Source organism: Natrix helvetica, assembly GCF_964273705.1.
Source record: "Natrix helvetica genome assembly, chromosome: 1".
Taxonomy (NCBI): Eukaryota; Metazoa; Chordata; class Lepidosauria; order Squamata; family Natricidae; genus Natrix; species Natrix helvetica.
The window spans coordinates 148,750,497-148,773,697 of record NC_138548.1 but is presented as its reverse complement, the minus strand read 5'-3'; the positions used below and the strand labels follow the sequence as shown (position 1 = coordinate 148,773,697).

The following is a 23,201-nucleotide window of genomic DNA, read 5'->3' as shown; positions in this document are numbered from 1 at the left end:
TTGGGGATATTCCCTTCCCTTTCCACACCAGTCTCTACATTTTTTGAGCACAAATTAAAATAAGTATACAAACGCACACAGTTTTGTACATACTTTCTTTTTAATATGCACAAAATATAGAGCTAGCCTGGTCTGCTGGTTAAAGTATCAGGCTAAAAACCAGGAGACTGTGAATCCTAGTCCCACTTTAGGCATGAAAACTGGGTGATTTGGGGGCAAGTCACTGTCTTTCAGCCCAACCCACTTCACAGAGTTGTTTTTATGGGGAAAATAAAAGGAGAAAGGTTTATTAAGTATGTTCACTGCCTTTAACTATTTATAAAATAAGAAAAGTCAGATCAAAATAAACATGAATATGCATTTTTTCTGAATATATCCACTAATATAATATTGTTTATGAACATTGCCTATTAATGTAGCAATATTTTATGTTACTTTATCTCATGGAGGTTAAGGCACCAGGCTAGAAAATGGGAGACTGTGAATTCTAGTTCTGCCTTAGTCGGCGGGGTGATTTTGGGCCAGTCATTCTGTCTCAGCCCAATGCACCGCACTGGTGGTGGTTTTGGGGAAAATAGGAAGAGGAAGGTGTTTTGGATATGTTTGCCATCTTGAGTTATTTGTAAAAAACACAAATGCAGGATACAAATAAATAAATGAAAAATAAAATATTTGGATTTTTGATTGACATTTACTGACTTGCAATCTATTCTGCAAAATTTGGATAAGTAAACATTATGACACGGAGCCATACCTGTTTTGCCTATAACTCAGGAAGTACAAAATTGGGAAGTTTGCATTAAAAAGCCAACTGAACAGATTTCTCCCCTCTTCTATATTAACTGTAATGTATATGACTCGAATGAGCAGAAATTATGAATGGCTTCTGCTTGTTAAGGTCTAGTTCAATTTAATTACAACATTCATCCAAAAGCAATATATAACTGAATAGATCCAGACAGACCTGATGCAGCACATCCATATAGATGTTAAATATGTATGCATGAAGCACAGTAAAATACATACCCAGGCTTGTTCACTGTGCCTAAACTTTTGCTTTAATCACAAAGCTTTATACATTATTTTAAACACATTTTTAACACATGTTAATAATATTCATGCCATCGCTTTGAGAAATCTGTGAGATGTGGTTAATGAAGAGAAACTGCAGTATAAATTGCATGTAAAATATGCAATCCACACCCGCATAAAAGGCCATGGCATTTTTTTATTAAATGTCTTTTGGCTGGTTGAGATTTATTCTCTATAATTTATAAAAAAGCATCATCAGGAAACTCCCTTTAAAGCAACTTTGTGTACACAAGGCAATTTTCTTGGTTTAATGAGATCCTTTTGTTTTGTTTTTTGTTTTTAAAGTTGCAAGTCTATTTCATATTGTGAAAAGTAAATTCTAATGAAAAGGCACTCACAAATTTTCTCTTTCTCTGCCTCTTTCTTTTCTTTTTTCCTTCTGAAATCTGCACATAGAAAAACACTTTTATGATCACATTCTACTACCTGTTTCAGTATTAATTCTTCCCTTAAATATGGGTGACAGATTCAAACCCAGAATGTATGACTGGGGCCAATTTGCAGTTACAGGAACACAACAGCCAAATTCTGCACTGTCCTAATGCCAGGCTGGTTTATTGATTAATATATTGACTTAACTTTTTTAATTCTTTTTTTCTGACTTATGAAAGTTTCCCAGTATTTATCTAACATAATTTTTGGAAGAAATAGTAATATCTGATGTCAGCCTGCAAACCATCAATAAGGGAAGTTATGTGAAATATCACTATGTTTTGTTTTGTGGATAACTAAAAAAATAGTACAGGAATTATAATTATTGCAGACTAGTATTTGTTGATTTCAGAATATGCAACCTTAACCCCTGTGCCAGAATTAAACAAATGCAAACCACAGTCAAGATCATGTGAATCAAGTTAATCCAAACAAATCCGCAAGCCCCATGACACCTTTATTTGATAGAAATTGAGGACACCTTCCAGTTTGTGCAAACTGTTTGAAATATATCGTGTGAAAAACTTAACCATGCACTAAAAAGGCACACATGTTCACAATTCGCTTTCCCACAAACTGAAACCTGCTTCAGAATTTAAAAAAAAAGCCACAGAGAGGAAGGAAAGGAAGAAGCTAAGTAAGTATATTTTAAAATTTCACAACATCCCAAGAAGGCTCTGGGTGGACACATTTTGTAGGAATTGGGTATATCTAATGAAAAGAAAGACCAGGCGTGACATGATAGCAATTTTCTAATATTTGAGGGGCTGCCACAAAGAAGAGGGGGTCAACCTATTCTCCAAAGCACCAAAAAATAGGACAAGAAACAATGGATGAAAACTAATCAAAAAGAGAAGCCACCTAGAACTAAGGAGAAATTTCCTGACAGAGAGAACAATTAACCAGTGGAACAGTTTGCCTCCAAGCTGTTTCATCACTGAAGGCTTTTAAGAAGAGATTGGGTAGCCATTTGTCCAGAATGGTATAGAGTCTCCTGCCTATCAACTAGAGGACCTCCAAGGTCCCTTCCAATTCTGTTATTCTGTTCTGTTCTGATATTCTGCCATTTGTTGTGTGGTTTGATACTAAGAAGAAAAGATAAAATTACTGATGTTTTAAATATTATTTAGATTTTGCTTTATGGCTCTAGGGAACTATATATCTATGCTTACAAATGCTTACAGATGACAATAATATAGGAGTTTTCAATGGAGTCAAATAATCAGCTGTATGGGTAAAGTAAAATTTGACTTGCATAACATAAAATGGGTAGAAGCAGTTAATATTTCGCTCATGAAGATTTTGCAAAACTACAATCAATAGATTTCTATATTGCTAGCTTTGATTCATCTTGTTCATATCCTGTTCATTTAACATTTAAAGTTATGATTTTTCAGTGAAATTTATAACCAAAAGAAGATGGATATCCATATGAATATCACTATTATAAGGAGAAAAACCATTGTCTCCCATTCTTTCATTTTCTTAGTTAAAGGAAATGTTAAAGTTAAAGCTACAAGCTTGCCTTGATTGCACAGAGTGGAACATTTTCGAAGATACCTCTGCAGATTTGGATGAACTCACAGATACTGTAACATCATATCTCAGTTTTTGAGAAGACCTATGTGTGCCCACCAGAAACCTGTGAATATACAAGCTTTGGTTCACAACTAAACTGAAGCAGCTATATCATGCCAAAGAGGAAGCCTACAGGAAAGGAGATAGAATACTGTACAATCAGGCCAGAAAGGGAGATCAGAGCAGCAAAAAGAAGCTACTCTGAAAAGCTGAGGAATCAGCTCTCAACAAATAAACCAGCAAATGTGTGGATAACTCTTAAAAAGTTTGCACTGGTTACTGCAAACCTCCTTTCCATGCCAAAGGGAATCAACAACTGGCAGATGACCTAAATGTGTTTTATTGTAGGTTTTAGAGGAAACTATTGTCAACTATCACCACCATATCTATTATAATACACCAACAACAACCAAGCCTCCTACAATTGATCCCATCCCTTGCCCCCCCCCCAATGGTGATCACAGAAAATGATGTGCAAGGCCTATTTCACAGACAAAAGCCTGAAAAAGCACTAGGCCCAGGCAAGGTAACTCCTTTCTTGAAAGTTTGTGTTGAACAACTGGCCTCCATCTTCACCCTCATCTTTAATAAATCACTAGAGATATGTTATGTTTGTCCTTGATTCAAATGTTCTACTATCATTTCAATGCCAAAGAAACTTTCAATCAAGGAGCTGAACAACTACAGACTGGTTGCTTTGACATCCATAGTTATGATAACCTTTGAAAGATTGAAAGACTGACCTACTTGAAAACCATCACAGATCCACTGTTAGACCCCTTGCAATTTGCCTACTGAGCAAATAGATTGCCTGATGATGCTGTTAAAATGACTCTGCATTACATCCTACAACATCTTGAATCTCCAAGGACCTACGCAAAGGTCATTTTGGTAGACTTCAGCTCAGCAGTCAATACCATCATTCCAGATATTGTTCTTACTAAACTGATTCAGCTAGCCATGCCTGACCACATTTGTAAGTCGATCATAAGCTTTCAAACAGACAGGAAGCAGCAGATGAAGCTAGGCAAAATCACATCAGATACCTGTACAATTAGCATAGTGTTGTGTGTTTTCTCCACTTCTCTTGTCCCTGTATATCAACGACTGCATCTCAAAGGATCTCTCTGTTAAAGTACTGAAGTTTTCAGATGAACAGTGAATGGTCTCATTTGAGATGACAGATAGGAAGTTGAACAACTAACCTTGTGGTGTGACTGGAACAATCTTGAACTGAACAGTCAAAACTGTAGAAATGATTTTAGGAGAAGCCTTCCTATTCTACCATCTCTTACAATATTAGGCGATACCATATTAACAGTAGAGACCTTCAAGTTTCTAGGTTCTATAATATTTCAAGACTTAAAATGAACACCTAATGTCAAAAATGTCATCAAAAAAGCACAACAAAGAATGTTCTTCCTGTGGCAACTCAGAAAGCTCAGACTGCCCACCATGGTGCCATGGCTAAGTGAGGCAATGGAGAGGGGTGGAGGACAAAACAAGGCAGTGGAGAGGTGGAGGACAAAGACCCAATGGTATCCTTGGCTGCCCAGCCTGCAAAGCCCTGATGCTGGCGGAATGAGGCAGTGGTGGCCAGAGAAGCCCCTTCCCTGTCTCAGACTGTGGAACTACCAGGAAAAAAGGTCAATGAGACCTTCCAACTTTGTGAGATCTTTGGGGGGGGGGGGGTTGTGAGAAGTTGGAAGGTTTGATTGATCTCTCTTTCTTTTTTAGTCCCACAAACTTCTTTTGTTGCCGTGCATGTGGCCACGGAAAATGAAGCTGGAAAGCAGGTTAGTGAAGGAATGTGATTGCTCTGGGGTGATGTGGAGGTTAGGATTTGGCATTGTGATTACTCTGGGCTGCGGGTTAGGATTTGACATCCACATTCTATTCTATTCTTTCCAGGGCTGCTTTTACTCTGACTGTAATATTAAGTTTTTAAGGAATGATAGTTTGCTTTCTCAAATGAGATCTGGAATTAATGTAGCAGCTTTAACTAACATGCTGGATGATTATATAATAAACACAGATTTATATTAATATATCTTTAGATGCTCCACAGGAGAAGGATCTAATATGAAAGAGACCAAGTTGTCTAAAAAGTTGGATATTAGACCCATATTCATTGTTGATTTTCATCCACAGAATAAGATATAACTAATTTTTGTGGATAGAGGGATAAGATATGTCATGGATATGGAGTGATGCTTTGCTTGAACTAATCTCAAAGATTAATGAAAATTGACATTAAAATTAATAAGGAAATGCTAAAATTCTAAGGCAGCTGTTATCTCTAAGGAGATGAGTGGGAATTTTAGACTCATTTCCTTCCTTCATTTTACTAGTAAGCACCATTTTCTTTTTTCTTTTATCCTGTCCCCAAATAAACTTTTGTGACATCACAATTTGATCACTTCTCAGTGATTTGTCCTTATGAGGTTGTCACATGTCTGCAGTCTGGTATGTGAAGAAGGATGAGGGTGAAAATGTGTCAAGTGATAGCAAAGTAGGAAGTCATTACTGATGACTGCTATTTAATTTTCCGCCTTGCAATAAAAACAACATTGTCAGATTCAGAGAAAGGATGAAAATATAGATCACACAATTCTTCATAGACTACAGAAGCTTTTACATTTGAACAGAAATAAAGTCACCTTCAATTCTTAGTGACTATCTGACTAAAACGACTTAGTTTGAGTTGCAAAAAGAAAAAAGGAAAAACTTAGATGGCAGCAAAAAAAATTTTTTAATATCATTTCATTGCCTTATAATGATTCTCAGGATTTTTACAGATCAAATTTAGTAAACTTGTTCATCACATCCTACTTTTGTGATGTTGGTAACAATATGAAAGTATTTGCCCTTGCCTTCTCTTTTAAGTTCTTCTAAATCTAGTCAGTCTAGAACAGGGGTGTCAAACTCAATTTCATTTGGAGCCACATCATGGTTGTGTTTGACTTCAGGGGGCTGGGGTGGGCATGACCAGCATGACATCACTCATGTCAGGGGTGCTTGTGGTGGCCCGAGTACTCTGTCAGCGAAAATGGGCTCCTGAGTTCCATTTTCAGCTGCAATAGCCTGCTGCAATCCTCTGCCAGCCAAAACGGAGCTCAGGAGGGCTGCACAAGGCCCTCACAAGTTCCGTTTTTGCTGGCAGAAGCACCATGGGCCAGTCCTTCACTATTTCCAGGGTGGCCCTAGTGATTTCCCATCTAATTCTTAAACAAACCTGACCCTACGTAGAAGGATATTTTTGCTCACATGTGAATAGAATACTATGTAATAATCAGGTCTAAGCCCAAAATGCCTCTGTGAAATCCTGTCTAATCTATTTTACTCATACCAAATTGACAAAATCTTGCCAGACCAAAGCTATAAACCTCTAATTCAATAGATATACCCTGTGAGATTCTAGGCTATGGCTATCCTGAACTTTTTCCTCCCTCCCTCATCCAGTTCAGGACTGTCAGTCTCTTGTCTTGAGCCCTTTTCTACAATGTGATGTCTCCTCCATAGGAAGCTGGGATGCTACTTTAATATATAAGTATGTCATATAATGTAAGCATGGAAGAGCATCAAAATGCTACCTCTTTGCATGCATCAAAATTGATTTGGAAGAAGTACTACAGATTTCATTTCAGTGCAAATCCTATCTTACATTAATTTAAGCAGCCTGACTTCTTTCCAGTTTTCTGCAAAAAGAAAAAATGCCTAGAAAAAAATGTTGTTTGAAGCAATCTACTCGTGAATGTTAATGTCACCTCCTCAAGTGTTTAGGGATCTCTCAGATTGACCTGTAATCTCAGATACCTTTGTAATATATTCCAGAACAGTTTCCAGCATCTCCATTTACTACTATGTTCTATATGAGCTGTGGTGGTGCAGTGGTGAGAATGCAGTACTGCAGGATACTTCTGCTGACTGCAGTCTGACTGCAATTTGGCAGTTCAAAACTCACCAAGCTCAAGGTTGACTCAGCCTTCCATCCTTCTGAGGTGAACAAAATGAGGAACCAGATTGTTTGGGGGCAGTGTGCTGACTCTGTAAACTGCTTAGAGAAGGCTGTAAAACACTGTAAAGTGATATATACCAGTAAGTGTAAGGGCTATTGTATTGCTATTCAATGTCTCTGGTCTTCACCATGGCTCAGTATTCTGAAAATGAATATCTCCAGACATGTAAATATTATGCTTACTTTGGCTGTGAATAATAATTAGGATGAAAAGGTGAATTCACATTGGATCAAACCAAAGATGAAGCAAAAGGTCTGGAATATGTACGACAGGGAAATGATAGGTTTTTCTTTGTAAAAAAAAGTTAAATCTATAAATCGTGGTATTATATAATTACTGTAACTATTAGCTTTTGGAAACCATCTTTCATTTTATGAAGCAGAGTGAATGCTCCCACCAACCTGTATATTAAATATTCACTAATTTAATAATCGCAAATCATTTTTCACATGTCATCCAAAACACACACACACCACATGGCACTGAAATTCTTCCTAAAAAAGCTCTATAAGTCTAAACATTTTAACAAGTAAATAAAATCTGATTCTCTGTTCTGTTCTCAGATACTCACATATGAGTCATGCTCAGTCAGGCTAGTTAACTGCCATATTTTTGGACTATAAGATGCACTTCCCCCTCCCCAAAAAGTGGGTGGAAATGTCAGTGCATTTTATAGAGCAAATATTGCAGCGGGTGGGGGAGGGGGTTGGTGCAGTTCCGATCAGCTGTTCTAAGCAGTGGGGAGGTGCCTATCACCGCCTATTGCTGCTGTCCATTTGCTGCTGATCAGTGATTGAACAATAACTCTCATTGCAACCCAGCTCACAGGGAGAACTTGTTGTGGAGAACTGCTATGGATGCTGGCTTGAATCCTGACTAGATTATGAGTTATAAATCTAAATAAAAACTAATTTGTTTCATAATAATTAATATCTGCTTAATCTTCAAATGTAGTTGACTCTAATAAAAATAGAAATATTGAAATAACAAATAAGAATAGGGTAGAAAAAGAAAAGAAACTGATGATAACCATGATGTCCCATTGCAAAGGCTACAGTGGAAAGCATTGTACAAAATTAAAATGACAACTAAATGACACTGTTTAAGGATGGGCCTCTCTACGGATGCTGGTAAAGGAGAATCCTGAGCCAATGGAGTCTTAAGAATGAAGAAAGCATTTGTTGGCTCTATTCATGGAATGTGGCATGCATTTTTATAAATGTCAGTGTCAAGCACCAAGAAAATCAGGAGATCCAGGCAGTTCAAATGTGTATAAAGATTTCTTGTAAGCTTAAGCATTCTACAAGAATCTGAACTACTAATGATCAAGGAAAATTAGTGGGAGTTAAGAATAGAAGGAATTCAAGGTGGGCTGGCTGAGATCTCTTATGGACATGAAGGGACTCATGACTGATGATGCATTTGACCTCTCCCTTGGGCTAAACTTGGTCATTTTCTACTCTTCTTATTGTGACTGTTGCTTCTCACTTAAAAAGCAGAATTGAAGCATGGATGGAGGGTGTGTTTGGCAATTAATATCATGTTTCAATTTTAAGGAGTAAATGGAACTATCAATCACAATGTATTGTGCTATCTGCCTTGAGTCCTGAAGTATAGCCTAAACTTCTCCATTCAGATTAGTTAAAATGATTGACTTTGTCTCTTTCCCCCCATTTCCCCCCACCCAAACTACAGGTCCACCAGCCTAGTAGGATTAATGTTAAGCCATGAATTAATGCATGAACCACACGTTTCAAATTCAGGAACAATTCATTGCAATTTTACTAATCCTAACTGTTAACACAATGAATATCAAAGTGCAAAATGTGCTTTCCAAGTGCAATTGTGATGTAAGCAGTGTCATAAAAATTGAATTTGAATTAATGTGTATTTGGGAAAATTATCTTTAACTCTGAATTCATTGGCAAGTGTCCAAAGAACTGTGTGATTAATTAGTACAGTGTCTTTCCTGACACCAGAATCATGGAGAATTTAAGAATACTCAAATCCCTGGTAAATGCTAAAGGTCCTGATCCCTGAACTTATTCTTTCTTTTACTATTCCTTGCTGGTTCAATGTATTCAGCAAAATCTCTTCTGGATTTAAGGACTGTAGTGTATCAAAACTCTGAATCCAAAAGCAGGCACTTTTTCTATATTTTCCCAAAATCTATACTTGAAATTTGTGGAATCTCTTGAACTGGAAAGACAGTACAGAGACAAGTACAGCATAACAGAAAAATGACCTCTTTTTCTAACATAAAAGGTTTCTGAGTACAGAATTATTATTTCCCTCTGTGACATGAGAGGAGAGGAGAAGAGAGGAGAGGAGGGAACTAACCTTCTGGTCTACTGATAAAAATAATCAGTTTACATAGGTCAGTCATACATCATAATCAGTCAGATTTTATTGAATATTTCATTACAGGTTTCCATCCAGAAGTTCATAACTCAATAAGCATCCGAGATGTGGCAAGTTCCATCCACCAATGTGGGAACATACTTGTAGGTAAAGTTGTACACTTGTATGCCAAAGCTGTGGAAGAGCATGGTCAACATGTCTGGGCTATAAATATCAGATGGCGAGCAGCAAGAATATACAGAAAACCTGAGCTGTCTGTTGCTATCTAATGGTCATCTTGATTTTTTCAGCCCAGCTATGATAGGCCGAATAGTTGGGTGCCTCAAGTAGCAAACTATTATTATTGTTATCTCTTTTATTCATTAAACATGAAACTCAGTCACCTGAACATTTAAAAATGTGTCACAAATACCATTGATTGGTGTTAATTGTTGATACGGGTTTGCTGTCAGTGTCCTAGGTGTCAACCAAGTATCTTCTTAAAATATATGATGCTCCAAGTAGTACAGGTTGTTGTTGTTGTTTTTTTGCATTTCTGCTGGTGTTATTGCAGGAAGCTGCAATTTCTTGATGTACTTTGTAAACTTCTTGGACAGGGTGTCAAGTGCCCCAATGACAATGGCTATCATTGTCACATCTCATCCATAATCATGTAGTTTTGATGGGAAAGTATTTAATGATTTTTTCCAGTTCTTTTTGTTCAACTCTGGCATCTCCCAGTACACCAATATCAATAAATTGTACACTTTGTTTTTTGACAGCTATGATATCTGGCGAGTTGTGTGTTCCAAATGATGATCTGTCTGTTGTTGTTGTTGTTGTTGTTGTTGTTGTTGTTGTTGTTACCCTGCAATCACAATTTAAAATTTTATTCCTAGCCATAATCCTGGTTGTCTTTCAAACTAGTCCTTAAAATGAATTATTGCTGACATCCTTCTGCTACAGATCTTGATTGCTATTGATTATTTTAATTTAAAGTAGATCTTCCTTAATAAAATGACTATTTGTGTTATTGAATGACCCAGAAGACACTTCTTCTATTAGGTCTCTAAGAAGTAATTCACACAAGAATCTCAACAGCTGCACAGCATTATTGATTCTTTATTTTGGGCTTCAGTATACTGGAATCTGATATGTGTCTCAATTAGTTCTAAGGCTGCAATATGCCTTCATGCTATCACATTTACAAAAGGTAAACACTGCAAAAATGCTTGAAATCTTCAAATTGACATAGCTTGTTTCTCCTTTTTAGGACCTTAAATAGTGATTTTGCTCATACATGTTTTGAAAATTTGGGATTGCTTATAGCAAAATTACTTAAAAGACATGAATTTCAGCCCAATTGTTTGAGGCCAGTGTTATTTTTAGGCAAGATATAAAACCATTAATCTCAAGAGCTAACACAGAAAAGTATCAAAGGTAATATATGGTTAGGGTTTTATTGTATTATGATTACATTATCATATGGAAGAATGGGAAGATGGTCTTCAAAATCACCTCCCTGGATCTGATGTTGTTTTTATTTTACTTTATTTTTTCTTGGGAACGGTGGTCGTTTGTATTTTGTCCCACACAGTTCATTGTTTTATGCCAGTTCTAATGCAATCGATCCACCTGGCCACATTTACCAATGGGTTCTATCTATTTTTCCTCACACTGAGATCCTAGATAACCCATAGGCGGCAGCTATTATTGCTAAATTTACAAAGTCTACTTTCAGCTGAATATAAAAGATGTGCATTTCAAAACATTTCTTGAGCCAGAACGAACAATAATTAGGCTTAATTTGATTACATTTAAATCTAATTACATTATGAATTAAGTAAAGTTAATATTATTATACCATATGTATTTAATAACGCTTCATTTAATAAAATATTATAGCTTGGTAGTAATATTTGGATAGGTCCTAGGGACCCTTCCAGTGGCCCCGGATCTTTTAAATTTTTAGGGATTTTCTTTCCATGTGACAGTCAAGGAAAGAACATGGCATCATGACATCATTTGATTTTTAATGCTAGATATAGATATAGCTGGGATGTTTTATGTGGCATTCATGGATGAGTCATTTGGTTGCTGCCAGCTGAGGTGATTTGGGATCTCATTAAGAACAAATAAAAAGTGCCTCAAGTTCACCATTCAAATATGAACTGGGAAGTCCTTTATACTTTTAAACTGTTCTGAAGAAAGAAAGAAAGAAAGAAAGAAAGAAAGAAAGAAAGAAAGAAGGAAGGAAGGAAGGAAGGAAGGAAGGAAGGAAGGAAGGAAGGTTATATTACCACTGTTTTATCTCATCTTAATTAAGCCAAATTTCATTTTATGATAACTTTACTTCTCCAATGGTCACAGATATTTTCTTACGCCACCAGCTGGGTGGAAGTAAGCTGCATCAAATGATGCCATTATAATATGGAACAATATTCTTCTCAGGGCAAGCTCTTCTCTTGATGAGACCGATTTTGTAATCCCCATAAAATTGCCTGTGAAATGAACAATGAAGTGCCACAAGGGAAGAGGTGGAGTTTATTTGACTTAATTTCTTAAGAAATGAATTGATGGTTTGTAAGGTTTACAATCATCAATGTTTGTGATCCACCGACATCATAAAACATCTCTGAACTTTTTTAATGTTTGTCTTGCAAGCTCTAAACAAAAAAAAATATATCTTTCAAACTTTTCTATCTTCTAACAGCTAGGAAGTGTGATAATGAGCAAGGACATAAACACATTGCTGGCATAAGGAATCCTATGATAATACCAGATTTTTCACACATCCAGTTTAGAAAAAGTTGGCACTACTATCCTATTATTCTGATGTTGCTGAGATAATGTGCTGTTGAAAAGGAAATTGCCAAATCTTACACCTGAGAAACAAAGCACATTTTACTTGGCAACTGAGTATTCTAAATGGAATTTTAAGCATTATATGGTTTTCAAATGATTTTTTAATTATTATTGTTATTATTTTAGAATTTGCTTTCATGCTGGTTTAAAGCTTGGTTCCTGGAAATATTGCAAAACTGGATAAAGTCCTCGGGCGTCTCTAAAGACAATCCCAAGTTTAGAGGCCTTACGACTCCAAGATTTACATAGGTGAGATTCAAGGGGTGAAGCAGCATCCAATGTTTTCATTAGGAGCACCTAGAAGAGGTCAATGAAGTGAGCTTCTCTTAGAGAAGGTGTAAATTTGAGACATTTCATAATCATATCCTCACTTTTTGTCCTGTGTTTATTTCTATTTAGATTTAATTGCATTTAAATGCAAACATTGCATGCCTTCAATGCAGGAGTCGAACAAGGCATGGGATGCCTTCTGAAATGCAGATAAAACACAAAAGATCAGATTAATTTGATATTTTAACTTACAGTGGAGGGGAACGCATTTTGTTTTTAAATTACAAAGGAGCTTTTACCTCTGTGGCTCCGTCCCTATGGAACATTTACCACCAGAGGTATAAAAAAAAATGCTTCTATCCTTTTGGCCTTCTGGAAGGGTATCAAAGTTTGGTTTGGCTGGTTGGCTTGAGATCCCAAGATGTGTGTGTGATTTTGTGTGTGTGTGTGTGTGTGCGTGCACGCACACACACGTGCTCACCACTGGAGATGGTTGACAGGGTAAGAAGTTCTCATTCTTCCTTGGTTCTAGCTTTTAAGTAGTTTTTAAATATTTACTCTTTGTTTATAATTTACTCTTTGCAAGCCACACAGAGCCCCCTTACTGGGGTGATATAAATTAAGTAAGGAAGGAAGTAAGCAAACAAACAAACAAATAGCTGGCTCTTTAAAAAAAATGTTTTGAATCCAAACTTTGTGTTTCCTGAACTTGTTTTGCTTGGTTCCACTTCTTTTCATTTAGGTTTCACCAAGCCACAGAGACACTAGTCAATAAAACAGTAACCCCTGCTCTCATTAGCTGGGGCTCATTTAGTGAAGGGCAGTAAATTATGAATTAGATGCACATTCAGAAATTTAAAACCATTTTGAAAATAAGAAGACTGCTGCCTGCTTTGTAAATAATCTGATTGGGGTCAACGGCTAAGGCGATTATTTCATTTTAATATTTAGTAACTTGGTATATTGCATCTATTCTTTCCTTTTATATTGAGTCGATGCTGTAATATAAGTTGATAAGGTCGTTAGACTAATCAGTAAACTAAAGTAACTACTAGCCTTATAAGTAAGTTTACTGGTATCATTATATCCTTTGGTATGAGGAACTGGATTTTTATCAATGTTTCTGAGTGTTTTTTCCAGTCTTGTGTTCTTTTTTTCAATCAAACTGTCAAATGGACAAGGATGTAGTACATATATTTTACAGGCATTATTATGTTCATCTTTCAGTTTGTGCATACAAAAACTATTGATTGGTTTCCTTGCTGAGCTATCCAAGCCAAGAAAAGTGTTTTTCTTATTATTATATGTTTGTAGACTACATAAAAATTAGCAGTTGCTGCTGCTTTCTTTTTTTGCTGGACCTAGGTCTCTGGCTCATTGGGCTTCATTGCTGCTGTCAGTGTTTGCTCTAGGAAGTTTGGAATTTTTTGAAAATAAAAAACCATTAATTTTTCTGGAGGCTAGATGGTAGGTAGCACAGCATGAATTATTTTTGTGGCGCTAAGAAATAAAAGTGCAAAAGTTTCGCTGTGAGTTTCCTCTGTTCCACATTGTAGAAAATTAAGTATCTTTCAATTTTCGGTAGGCTCCATAAGATGCTCTATCACAGCGATCCCGAACTTTTCTGATCAATGGTGGTGGCCGCAGCAGTAGCAGCACAGGGGAGGAGAATGTCACACTCGTGCACAAATCTCCATTTGCACAAAGGGAATTTTGCATGCTTACATGCTTGCTTGCTGTTTGCACAGCCCTGTTCCCAATGGTCTGCAGCCCAGTACTGACTGAGCCACAGCCCAGCAGTGAAATAACCCTGCTTTACCATGTGAAATAGTTGATTTGCTCTGAGTCTCTCTCCCCCACTCCCCCTTTTTTATTGTTATGATCCAGTTTTGCCACCTTTGAAATTAGATGAATGTGTGGAACTAGATTTTCTGCTTGAATTGCTTAGCTTGTGGTGAGTTATATGTTCAGGGCTCCATGCATGTCTAACCAAACGTCTACTTCAAAAAATTATAGGCAGATGCTTTGTAGCTTTTCACAAGGCATCTAATGATGAGATTCTTATTTAGCTGCAAAAACAATATTATTGACACATTTCATTCAGTTTCTAAAGCTATGATAGTCACGTTTTGTTTGTTTTGTTTACAACAAAAACAACAGAAAATATTGATGCAACCTAAATGCTAATGAGTTTATTTCCATATGAACTTTCAAAGATCATCTGGTGAATTATTCTCCAAGGATTGTATTCTGTACATCTGATAAGTGGGATCTAATCCATAAATGTTTACATAATAATAAAAAAAATTGTAATCACACAACTCTTATATTTATTTATATATTTTCTTCTCAGTAAATTAATTAGAGTTCTAATTCAGTTTTAAAAGTAGTTTCTATGTGAGAATTAGCTTTGCTAGAAAGAAGTTAGCTAATTATTTATTTTATAAAGCTGTACAGTTTTTAAAATGCTGATTTCCAAAATAAATCAGGCAATGAGTCCAATAAGAAATAGCAGTGACTTATATTCTGATACATTGCTGATTCAGTGCAATTTCAAATCCTTATGTTTGTTTCTTTCTTCACTCACCTGATGTCTCTGAACATTTTTATGCCTGTGGACATTTCCCTTGAGGTTTCCTGTGCAGCAAAACATTTCTACATTTTTTAAAATAATAGTTTAATGTAAGGGAAGATTAAAAGTGGAGGTCGCATCTGATAAAGGAAAGCACCTCCATATAATTTTTATTTCTAAGGAGATTCTACAATGGCTACAAAGGCATTCTAGGACAATACTTATTTATTTATTTATTTATTTATTTATTTATTTATTTATTTATTTATTTATTTATTTATTTATTTATTATTTATTTATTTGATTTATCAGTCACCCCCTCTCCGCAAAGGGACTCGGGGCGACGTACAATCAAATCAAATATACAGGTGTGGCATGGAGGAGGTAACATCAATATGTAACAAATCAGATACAAATGAAAAGCCACTAGGTTAAAATAAATAGCAATAAGTTAGGACAGTAAAAACAATTTTAAAAAACCCAAAATTTACATTTACAATAATTAAAATTGCCAGGGAGGTTAGAAGGTTCTGATTAAGCCAGGCCGGCTAGTTGGAACAGGTGGGTCTTGAGTTTCGTGCGGAAGGAGCGGAGATCGGTCGTTATCCTGATGTCTGGGGGGAGGTCATTCCAGAGGGCTGGGCCCATCACAGAGAAGGCCCTACTCCTGGGCGCCGCCCTCTGACACTGCCTGGTGGACGGCACCCGGAGGAGTCCCTCTCTGTGAGAGCGAATTGGTCGCAGGGATGTATGGGGAAGAATGCAATCCCGCAAATAGCTAGGTCCTGTGCCATGGAGCACTTTAAAGATGGTAACTAACACCTTGAAGCGCACCCGGTAGACCACAGGGAGCCAGTGCAGCTCGCGCAGGAGAGGTGTTATATGGGAGAACCTCGTTCTCCCCATGATTGCCCGCGCGGCCGCATTCTGGACCAGTTGCAGTCTCCGGGTGCATCTCAAGGGAGCCCCATGTAGAGAGCATTACAGTAGTCCAGGCGGGACGTCACCAGTGCGTGAGTGACTGTGCGGAGGGCATCCCGGTCCAATAGGGGGCGCAATTGGCGCACCAGGCGAGCCTGGTGGAACGCCCCCCTCGCCACGGCTGCCACATGGTCATCTATGGACAGCCGGGCGTCTAGGAGGATGCCCAAATTGCGCGCCCGCTCCACGGGGGCAAGTTGAACGCCCCCGATGGCCAGCGATGGAATACACTGGTTGAACCGGGGGGCCGGTAGCCACAGCCACTCCGTCTTGGAGGGGTTGAGTCTGAGTCTGTTGTCTCCCATCCAGACCCATATGGCTTCCAAACACTGGGACATCACTTCGACGGCCTCGTTGGGGTAGTTTGGGGTGGAAATGTACAGCTGTGTATCATCAGCGTACAGATGGTATCCCACCCCAAAACCACGGATGATCTCGCCCAGTGGCTTCATATATGTGTTGAACAGGAGGGGCGAGAGGACCGACCCCTGTGGCACCCCACAAGTGAGCGGCCTCAGGGTCGACCTCTGCTCCCCTGCCAACACACATTGAGTCCGGTCGGAGAAGTAGGAGCAGAACCACTGCAACACGGTGCCCCTTACCCCCAACCCCTCCAGCCGGCGCAGTAGGATACCATGGTCGATGGTATCAAAAGCCGCTGTGAGGTCTAATAGGACCAGGATAGAGGAACAACCCCTATCTCTGGCCCTCCAGAGATCATCCACAAACGCGACCAAGGCCGTCTCTGTGCTGTGCCCGGGCCAGAAGCCAGACTGGCACGGGTCTAGATAATCAGATTCCTCCAAGTGACGTGGGAACTGCTGAGCCACCACACTCTCTACAACCTTCGTTAAAAAAGGAAGGTTGGAGACAGGACGATAATTTGCTAGCTCCATTGGGTCCAGAGAAGGCTTCTTGAGCAAGGGCCTCACAACCGCCTCTTTCAAGGCAGCTGGCAGGAAACCCTCACTCAATGAAGCGTTCACAAGTCCCAATAGCCAGCCTCTTGTGACCTCCCAGGATGCCAGTACAAGCCAGGAGGGACACAGGTCCAATAAACATGTGGTGGCTCGCAGTCGCCCACACAGCCTGTCCAAATCCTCGGTGGCAACAGAGTCAAACTCCTCCCAGCATGGTCCCTCAAGACTCGCCTCGGACGTCTCCCCTGGAACACTGAAGGGGGCCCATTCCCTCCGGATTTGAGCAATTTTATCCTGCAGATATTCCCCAAATTCCTCTGCCCTGCCCTGCAAAGGGGGCTCCCGCTGCCTCTGTGACAAGAGGGAATAAAATGTATGATTAGCTTTATTAACATACCCACAAAAAGGCTTTCATTATAGGACAAATATTGGAAGGACAGACTAAACTAACATGATTTCTCATAACTATGTATATCCAATGTAAAAGCCATTTTCACTGATGGCTTGAACTTGACAATGATTCAAATTGTCAATCGCGCCCTTAGCCTAAATGTTTGATATTCTGAATATATGCCCATTGTCTTTATTTGTTTTTTTTTTTTGGGGGGGGGGGAGATAAATAAAAAGATTAAAAATCTTGGCCCTTGGAACAATTTGCTTCCCAAGATAGGGAATTTAAGAAACTTTCTCATTTTCCAAAAAGACTTAAATAAACCTTCTTATTCCAGAATATGTTTGGGAGCTAATAATAATTAGTTATCTATTGGATTACTAATGGGTCTGATTGTTTATATATATTTATATATATATTGTTTATATATATATATTTGTTTACATTCTATTGTAGGAGCGACCTTGATTCCTTTGGGAAATGGAGTTTCATGTGTGTCAGAGGGGGTGTTCAGCAGGTTCTGACATGTTCAGGGTTAGGGTTAGGGTTCCAGAAATTCAGAGAACTGGTAAATACCACCTCTGGCTGGCCCCGCCCCATCTATTCTCTGCCTCCAGAGTCCCATCTGATCGGGAGGGAATGGGGATTTTGCAGTAACCTTCCCCTGGAGTGGGGAGGGAATTGAGATTTTACAGTATCCTTCCTCTGCCACGCCCACCAAGCCATGCCCATAGAACCAATAGTAAAAAAAATTTGAATCCCACCACTGGTGTGTGTGTGTGTGTGTGTGTATGTGTATGTGTGTGTGTGTGTTATATATAAATAGAAAATGTACTCTTTATTTCTGTTTTTTTTTTCAAAGTTGAGAGTGACATAGATTTCCCTTTTTATGGAGTTTCAAATGAAAGATAATGGTTGGATTTACACATCAAGGCAATATTAAACATAACATTATGATTTCATGCAGTGTATCAATGTGGTTAGTGGCAACCTAAGGTTGTTCTATAAATGTTAATGCTAATAAAGACTTGAATCTAAGTGTCTGTACGCTAAAATAAAGGTTTTAACTTTTATAACTGTCTCCCTCCTGAAAAACAATAAGCATTCAATATGTATGATTATTTTGCATAGCTAAATAGGTATATGGATTTACTTCTAAAACTTTAAGATGGTTTCATAAACAATATTTGTCGGTGGGGCACATTTTAAAAAAATAGTCAAGAACAATTATGTTTCCCTTTTGTTTCTAGTTATTCTTCTCCTCTTCCAGGTAAATATCTTCAAACCACAATCCAAAAACGAAAAAAAAAATGTGTTTCCATTTCTATATGGAAATGAATTACCCAGCGAAGTGGAAAATGTTCTTAACTTAATCTACCTTAAGTGGATTTTTTCCGCTCTAAACAGGTGAGCATAAGTCATTTTTTCCACGTTTAATGCTTTAGGTCTCCTTTCAAACTTTGGAGAGGAGCTTTTCTTTTTCTTATTTTTTTAAAAAACCAAGACAAGAATATATATATATATGCCAACACACATTGTCAAGTCCCAGTAAGGGTATGGCTAGCTGATGAGAGCTAATTAGCTCGAAATAGATCTATACTAGTCTCCTTTTATTTATTTATCAGTACAAATATAACACAAATATAAAAGGCAACATTAAAAATAAAAATATGGTTTTCTGCCTGCATGGTCTTCTGTGATGAAGCCGAAGGACAGAAAGAGGGAGTAGTGACCTTCCTCCCATATTTAGGCATACCAGGGGTTGTAACACTAATACATACCTATTTCCCTGGCTCAACTGATAAGGAAGTGAGCCCGTGGCTTAGTGGCTAACACTCCTGCCTAAGATATTTACAGCCCGGGTTCAAGTCCCAGTAAGGGTATGGCTAGCTGATGAGAGCTAATTAGCTCGAAATAGATCTATACTAGTCTCCCTTTATTTATTTATCAGTACAATATATTATATATATATATATATATATATATATATATATATATATATATATATATATATATATATATATATATATATATATATATATATATATTCATTCATTCATTCATTCATTCATTCATTCAAGCTAGCCATTCAGTTTCTAAGACTCCAAAGGAATAACTTCAAAAAGGTTGCCATTCAAAGCAACAGTACATAGTAGTGCTAGAACTCTTTGATGTTTTTTTCTTTGCTTGCCAAATGATATTCTTATGTTTTATTTTCTTCAGTGTTGTCTTTTAATTTTTAATAGAGCTTACCTTCTTTCCCATAATGAGTATTCTTCAATATTTTCCTAAGTCCGTCCTTCCTTCCTTCCTTCCTTCCTTCCTTCCTTCCTTCCTTCCTTCCTTCCTTCCTTCCTTTCACTAGAGTTTTCCTGGCAAGATTTCAGAAGTGGTTTGCCATTACCTGTTCCTGAGATGAGAGAGTGAATGGCACAAGGTCAACCAGTTGGTGTTGTGCCTAAACCAAGACTAGAACTCAAGGTTTAAATATGGATTGTTTTAATTTTAGTAATTTGAGATAGAGAAAAAAGAAAGAATAAGTTGCGACAATAATCATTCTTCTAGTTCTTTTCCACATATACCGGTAGGTACGTTTTCTGATGACACAAGCAGCTGACAATGTACATACTGAGTAAAACTAATGTTTGCAGACTTTAGAAACTTCAGGTTGTCATCTTCTTTTAGCTATTATGTTCACCTCTACTACAGAAGTTTTCTTCAGTCCTTCAAACTAAGGAAATTTTTCAGATAGGCATTTGGATGTAGAGACATAGTTCACCATGCTTTCCAAAAGTATTTAGAAATAGGGAGAGTTATATCTGACTTATTTGGCCCTTAAAGAATAATGAAGCCATGCATTATCTGTCAAGAAATGTGTTTTTCAGAATAAGTCTTATTTTGATTCTTTTGTCCTTCTTTATTAATAATAGTCTGCATTCACAATAATTCAGGAAGCTGCAAACTTTTAATTCACACTCACTTAACCTCACATAGACTTCCTGTTCCCCGCAATTTGTCAGTGTGGGTTACCTGAATTGATAGCCTCACATATATAAACTAGAGAGGCAGTTATCCTAATTGATAGTGATTGCTTTCAAAGAAAAGAGACAGGGAAGTCTCTCTAAAAGCTTCCAAATGTTGTCTACTCATTGTGTGTTCAATTAAGATTATTGTGTTGTAAACATGGTGAAGTCAATGTCAGCAAAGTATTATTGCCTACGAAAACTTAGAATGCCACTTTATTTTCTTTTATTTAAAAAAAACCAGGAGTTTTGAAAGCATCTTATATTATATATTTAAATATAATTATATATTTGTAATGAATATTTTCATTCCTACTATTGTTATCTTTCATCTAGCATGCCAGGAATTTCTTTGGTCTTGTTTCACTTGTAACTATTCCCTTTTCCCATACATATTGTTTTTTTTTTTTTTTTTTTTTTGCTCTCTCCTAAGGAATGCTGAAAGGATCTAGAATTTTCATAGTCAAATGGGAATTATGGGAAAATCAGTGTCCCTTTTCTCTGCAAATGGAAGCCTCCACTAAAGCTGACATCTGAAAGCAAAGGGAGATGATCATAAGAACTACTTAATAACAGGTTAGGGCATTATGATTTATTGTTATTGTATTTCCACTAATCATATGTCACAAACAATGTTGGACATTTTTTCTTCATGATTTCCTACCCCAAAATTTGGTAATTATGAAGGTAATATTGAATGATGAATGAGGCACCCAACGGTGCTGATGTTTAGAAGTAGGTTGTTGTGAATTATTTGAAACTAGACAAACCAAATTCTAAGTCCTTTTGGCATTTATCTAGCAACCCAAGAACAGGGGTCTTTGTTGACTTCTTCATTTTTGCAATCTGTTTCCAAATCTTTTCCAGTTCCTTGTCTTCAACATTACAGTCTTTTGCAATGGCTAATAAATTAAACATTTGCCTGTTATTTTCTATGACTTTATTTGTGATTTCATGTTTCCACTAATTCTTATCGACTGTGAATCCCTGCTCTTTACATAAACGCCAGTGTAATATCTTTCCAACTCAATCATGATTTTCTGTATAATTAGTCTGTGAGCTTTTTGCTGCATCCAGTAATCTTATGGTCAACTGTTTCATCTATATCTCGGCATCATCAGTATTTACTATCCAAACTGATCTTTTATATTTTTGCCATTATGACATTTGCACATCGAGCTTTTTTGTTTGAGGGGCAGTGAAAAATATTCCTTCTGTTTTGTTTGTTAATGTATCCTTTTTAAGCGATTGCTTGTTCTGAAATTGCCTGAATTTCTGCCAGTATCTTTTGAAAAATGCCTATGGAGCTCTTTGCTTTTCCCAATTTTCTAATTTCATTTCAAGCTGTTGCTTTTTATAGTCATATTTGGAGTCTTTCTTTCTGATATTCTTCCAAAAAAAAAAAAAAGTATCCTGAAAGAGTGCAGAAAGCATACAAATAGTCTTCAACATTTTACATGAATTTTACAATGGTCCAAAATGATGAGGACCTCAAAAAAGTATGACCCATCCTTGAAGTTACAACTCTAGCAACCATCCTAGCAGTCATATGAACACACACACATACACACACACACATGCCAACTGACTCTCATGTACAAAAATTTCAGGATCTTGTGATCATGTGGATGTGATTTTCCCATCTAGCTTCCAACAAACCCAGATTCTCTTAATTACCCTGTGTTTTGCTTAACAGTCAGAATAAAAATGTTCGTAAAATTGGGCCTGGTCATGTGAAAACTCACTGTACAACTGCATCAATTTATGATGGAAAGAGTATTCCTAAGTGTTACTAAGTCAAGGACTATCTATGAATAAAATTAAGATTACTTTATATTATAAATCAGCTGCTGAGAATTTTCATGAAAAACATAGTAATTTTCAGAGGTATAATTTATAAATGCATAAGCTTTCAGGATGAATATGTACTATTATGCTATTGACCTTAGAAACATTTAGACTGACAAAAATTTAGAGGCATTTTCAAAACATGCTAAATCACAAACAAACCACAATGGCTTCATACAGTACAGTAAGGCACAATGTGATTTGCTTTTTTCAGGTTAATGTCTTCTATGAGATCAGTCCACATAGCTTGTTGATCTGTTTCTGTTTCTGTTTTATTGGATTTATATGCCGCCCTTCTCCCAAAGGACTCAGGGTGGCGTACAGCATTAAAAAACACATATTACAAAAGTTAAAAAGAAATTAGAAACAATCCAAAAAGAAAACCAATTATATAACACTAACATTTAACAAATTAGATAAAATTAACAGGTCAGGCCGGCTTGCTGGAAAAGCCAACTTTTTAAGGCGCGTCGGAAGGACCGGAGGTTGAGGATTATGCAAAGCTCTGGGGGCAGCTCATTCCAGAGGGAAGGCACTCCCACAGAGAAGGCTCTCACCCTAGGGGTCACTAGCCGACACTGTTTGGCGGAAGGCATCCTGAGAAGGCCAACTCGCACTGGACGGTGGGAGGCTACTGGTGGCAGTAGGTGGTCTCGCAGGTACCCTGGGCCTAAGCCATGGAGCGCTTTAAAGGTCATAATTAGTACCTTGAATCTCACCTGGAAAACAACAGGCAACCAGTGCAGGCCGCCTAAAAGGGGTGTAACATGGGAGCACCTAGGTACCCCCATGATAATCCGTGCAGTTGCATTCTGGACCAGCTGAAGCCTCCGGGTGCTCTTCAAGGGCAGCTCCATGTAGAGAGTGTTG

The 23,201-nt window shown here is 37.5% G+C and overlaps 1 long non-coding RNA gene across 7 annotated transcripts in view; it reads left to right on the top strand.

Annotated features, from left to right (window-relative positions):
• The window catches only part of LOC309385459, a 160,812-nt gene extending 139,446 nt beyond the window's left edge, over positions 1–21,366 (top strand). For 3 of the 7 annotated variants that reach the window (XR_014174221.1, XR_014174222.1, XR_014174227.1), the window contains 2 exons: positions 18,731–18,867; positions 20,917–21,366. This is a non-coding gene — a long non-coding RNA (uncharacterized lncRNA). Of the gene's footprint in view, positions 1–9,548; positions 9,630–12,452; positions 12,576–18,710; positions 18,868–20,916 lie in introns of all 7 variants that reach the window. The other 4 variants (XR_014174226.1, XR_014174224.1, XR_014174225.1 and 1 more) reach the window with 4 other exon arrangements.
• The last annotated feature ends 1,835 nt before the right edge of the window (positions 21,367–23,201 follow it).